Genomic DNA, 5355 nt, shown 5'->3' on the forward strand with positions numbered 1-5355 from the left:
TGTACTTCTCACATTTGTACTAATGTACAAGCGCTGAGAAATAGCAGAGCATTGACGAAGGGCGAGATAGATCTACAAGTAGGCAATGGAGCACGGGTTGCTGCTATTGCTGTAGGAACTTATTCTCTATCTCTGCCCTCTGGGCTTGTACTAGAATTGGATGATTGTTGTTATGTGCCTGCTTTAACTAAGAACATTATATCAGTTTCTTGTTTGGACAAGAAAGATTTTTCATTTATTATAAAGAACAAATGTTGTTCAGTTTATTTAAATGAAATGTTCTATTGTAGTGCACCTATGATAAACGGACTCTATATTCTAGACCTTGAGAACCCTATCTATAACATTAGTACCAAGAGGTTCAAGTCAAATGACATGAACCAAACCTATCTCTGGCACTGTCGCTTAGGTCATATAAATGACAAACACTTATTCCAGCTCCATAAAGATGGTTTGCTGGACTCATTTAATTTTGAATCATATAAGACATGCGAGTCATGCCTTCTAGGCAAGATGACCAAGACTCCCTTTAGTGGACACAGAGAGAAAACGACTGACTTGTTAGGTCTTATACATAGTGATGTATGTGGCCCTTTCAATGTCACTGCTAGAGATGGTTACAGGTACTTCATTACATTTACTGATGACTTCAGTAGATATGGTTATGTGTACCTGATGACACATAAGTCAGAATCCTTTGAAAAGTTCAAAGAATTCAAGAATGAAGTACAAAACCAGCTTGGCAAAAGTATTAAGATACTTCGATCAGATCGAGGTGGTGAATACCTTAGCCATAAGTTTCGTGACTATCTAGTTGAGTGTGGGATTCTATCTCAACTCACTCCTCCTGGAACACCACAGTGGAATAATGTATCTGAAAGGAGGAATCATACCTTATTATATATGGTACGATCTATGATGAGTCACACAGATCTTCTTATGTATCTTTGGGGCTATGCTCTAGACATAGCAGCCTTCATTCTCAACCGAGTTCCATCTAAGGCTGTAATAAAGACACCATATAGGATATGGACTGGGAGAGATGCCCAGGTGTCTTTTATGAGGATTTGGAGTTGTGAGGCTTACGTTAGACGTCAAGTCTCAGACAAACTGGGACCCCAAATCCGACAAGTGCTATTTTATCGGATATCCCAAGGAAACTAAGGGATATTACTTCTACATTCCCAGTCAACACAAGGTAGTTGTGGCTAAGATTGGGGTATTTCTAGAAAGGAATTTTGTTTCTAGAAAGACTAGTGGGAGTACGTTCAATCTTGAAGAAGTTCAAGATGCGAACAATAGCACTAAAGCCTCGATGGAAGTTGAACTGAACCACAAAGTGTTGTGGATGATATTGTTCCACAAGGAGTTGAGGAACAACAACCAGTTCAAGTAGACATACCTCTTCACAGGTCTGATAGGGTACGTAGTCAGCCTGAGAGATACTCATTTCTCTTGTCTAACCATGATGATGTTGTGCTCATAGAGGATGAGCCCACTTCCTATCAAGAAGCTGTGATGAGACCAGATTCTGAGAAATGTCTAAAAGTCATGAGATCCGAGATGGAATCCATGTACACTAACCAAGTATGGACTTTGGTTGATCCACCTGAAGAGGTAAAACCCATAGGGTGTAAGTGGGTCTTTAAGAGAAAGACTGACATGGATGGACTTATTTATAAGGGTCGCTAGGTAGCTAAAGGTTTCAAGCAAATTTATGGTATTGACTATGATGAAACCTTTTCTCCAGTAGCGATGTTTAAGTCCATTCGGATCATGCTTGCTATTGCATCATACTATGACTATGAGATATGGCAGATGGATGTCAAAACCGCGTTTCTGAATGGAAACCTGCTTGAGGATGTGTACATGACACAACATGAGGGTTTTGTAGATCCACAACATACTGGCAGAGTATGCAAGCTGCATAAGTTCATTTATGGACTAAAGCAAGCTTCTCGGAGCTGGAATTTTTGATTCAATGATGCAATCAAACAGTTTGGTTTCATCAAAAATAAAGATGAACCTTGTGTCTACAAGAAGGTTGTAGGGAACACAGTTGTCTGCCTCATATTGTATGTGGATGACATACTACTCATTGGGAAAGACATCCCTTTGCTACAGTCTGTCAAGACTTGGCTAGGGACTTGTTTCTCAATGAAGGACTTAGGTAAAGCATCCCATATTCTAGGCATACAGATCTATAGAGATAGATCTAAGAGGTTGCTTGGCCTAAGTCAGAGTACATATATTGATAAGGTACTCGTACGGTTTGCCATGCAAAACTCCAAGAAGGGATTTCTACCGATGTCACATGGCGTGAGTCTTTCGAACACTCAAGGTCCCTCTTCTAGAAAGGAGAGAGACTGCATGGATCAGATCCCTTATACCTCATCCATAGGATCTATCATATACGTCATGCTATGTACTCGTCTTGATGTCTCGTATGCTTTGAGCATGACGAGCAGGTACCAGTCAAATCCAGGTGAGAGTCACTGGATAGCGGTCAAGAATATTCTTAAGTACTTGAGAAGGACTAAAGAATATTTCTTGATATATGGAGGCGATGACGAGCTAGCTGTAAAGGGTTACAGTGATGCTAGCTTCTAGACCGACCAGGATGATTATCGATCGTAGTCAGGGTTTGTGTTTTGCATAAATGGTGGTGTTGTGAGCTGGAAGAGTTCGAACCAGGACACAGTCGCTGATTCTACAACAGAGGCCGAGTACATTGCTGCATCAGAGGCAGCAAAGGAGGCAGTTTGGATCCGCAAGTTCATCACTGGACTTGGGGTGGTTCCTAGTATCACTGACCCTATTGAGCTCTATTGTGACAACAATGGAGCTATAGCATAGGCGAAGGAACCTCGCTCACACCAGCGGACCAAACACATACTACGGCGCTTCCATCTCATTCGAGAGATTATCGACAAAGGAGATGTGAAGATTTACAGAGTACCTACAAAGGCTAACATCGCAGATCCCTTGACCAAGGCTTTGGCACAGAGAAAGCATGATGGTCACACTAGGTCATTAGGCCTTAGAGCCTACACTGATTGGCACTAGTGCTAGTGGGAGATTGTTAGTTTAAGCCCTAGAGCCAATCATTTGATGATTGTTGTATGAACTCATTGTATCATATTCTTATATATAAAGGCATTTGGTTTTTTGGTTATTATGATTACTTGTATTGGTGCCAAATAAACTAAGTATAATAGCGTCCTTGAGAAGAGAGTTCTTACCTATATCAATCGGTTAGTTGAACCGATAGTGAGATGATATAGGGAACACTACTCTTAATCATTCCTAGTCGAGTATTAACATTCAGGGATAATGTTAATGCGACGAGACTAGCATGTAGGTTAACTCGATGACTTGATCTCACAAGTCATGGATATAGAGATATCAAGTTGACACATGGGTATGCATTGGAGAATGTATACTGAATGACCCGCCATGAGAAAGTATCATGGATCGTTATATGAGTGTCATATACTTTCTCATGTGGCTATTATAGTATGACTACTAGTCCTTGGACCTGAAGTCACCATGGTTCCCTACATAAGGAGTTACGTACTTTGGCTTCGTCAAACGTCACCCGTAACTGGGTGGACTATAAAGGTGATTACTGGGTATGTAACAAATTATGCGGAGGGATGTGAGTGATGTAGATGGGATCTATCCCTCTTATATGACGGGAGAGACATCGATATTCTTGATAGAGTGAGACCACTAAGTGCATGGTCATGCCCAAATGAGTCAATATAAGATATTGAGCTCATTTGATCGAGTGAGTCTAATTGGAGTTCAAGATTCAGATTGATTAGAAGATGACACGGTCTATGCCTCATATTGATCAATCTAGATGTCTAGGATAGAAGGACATTGTCATATATTGTGAGGAGTCACAATTAGTAGTCACAAGGTGATGTTGGATCTCAACATTCTTGTAACTTGGGTAATAATGATGTGTTGCTAGATACCGCTCATTACTTATGCTTCTAAATGGGTTTAGGAGCATTGCCAACGTTACAAGAACCTATAGGGTCACACACAAAGGGCAATTAGATGGAGATTAGGTTCATTTGATGAACCTAAATGATTAGGTTCATATGATGAACCAAATTGGATTAAGAGTAATCCAAAGTAGGCTAATTGAGTTGGACTCAATTTGGTTCATGTGTTAGATGAGTCTAATTTGGACTTAGACTCATTGAGTCAATTTAATTCAATGAATAGAGATTCATTAAATTAAAATTGACTTGAACCAATGGTTATATTTGATCAACCATGGGAGAGAAGTGGTCAAGTTTGACTTGACTTAAGAGGAAGATGAAGGGTCAAGTTTGACTTGACCATTTGCCACCTCATTGGTGAGTTGGCATTAAGTGGACCAATGATCATGCTCCACATCATCATGGTTACTTAAGTAAAGTGTCACCTCATGGGAGTTACCATGAGTTGTGACTCTTGATATCCCATGGAGGTTACAAACCACATAAGTGTGGCCGGCCACTTTATTGGATGGTAAGAGTTTCATTTGTGTGAGTAACTCCATCATCTTCTTCCTCTCTAGTTTTCTTCTTGCTCTCCCTCTCCTCCATTACTGATCTCTAAGCTTGCTAGCACATCCTTAGAGGTTCTTCTCCATCTCTTGCTTGTGTGGATACACATAGAGAAGTGTCTACTTTGACACTTTCGAGATCCGGCGAACCGAGGACGAGCGGGATTGCGAAGGGCTTCACATCAAGGGTAAATTCCTTCTCCTTGTAGATCTAGTATAGAATTAGTGTAAGAAACTCGTACTCATAATGTTTTCGAAATTTTTCTCTTCGCACGGATCCGATGGCGGGGGTTTCGGGGTTTTCGCAACGCGAAAAAGTGATTTTTGCGGCCCAAAAATCCCAACAATGCTGGAGAATAGGAACTGCTCTGATACCAACTGTAACGACCACCCTTCTCACTACTCTCTAAAGGTGTCCGTTACGTAACTACTATAGACTCTTACTTAACTAGTGTAACAAACTGTACTTAATTTTTCCAGAAAACTTAAAATTTCGGCAGAGTATATGCATTTCAACAGGACTAAAATAGAATACAATATTCCAAAAATGAACATGCATATATATATATCATAATAACAAAAACATATGAAACTATATCTCCATGCAAACACCAAAAGAAGGTACTTACTACACTAAATTCATCTTAGCATGCAATCTAGAACAAAAATAATCTCAAATGACATGGAACTTAAGGTACAATCTCAAATGTTTCTTAACCACTAAAACACGGAAACTTAATAATGCCCCAAGTCTCTCCCATAGTCCTGGCATCACACATCCTTCTTCACCT

This window comes from Zingiber officinale, chromosome 4B (genome assembly GCF_018446385.1).
Source record: "Zingiber officinale cultivar Zhangliang chromosome 4B, Zo_v1.1, whole genome shotgun sequence".
NCBI classification, from domain to species: domain Eukaryota; kingdom Viridiplantae; phylum Streptophyta; class Magnoliopsida; order Zingiberales; family Zingiberaceae; genus Zingiber; species Zingiber officinale.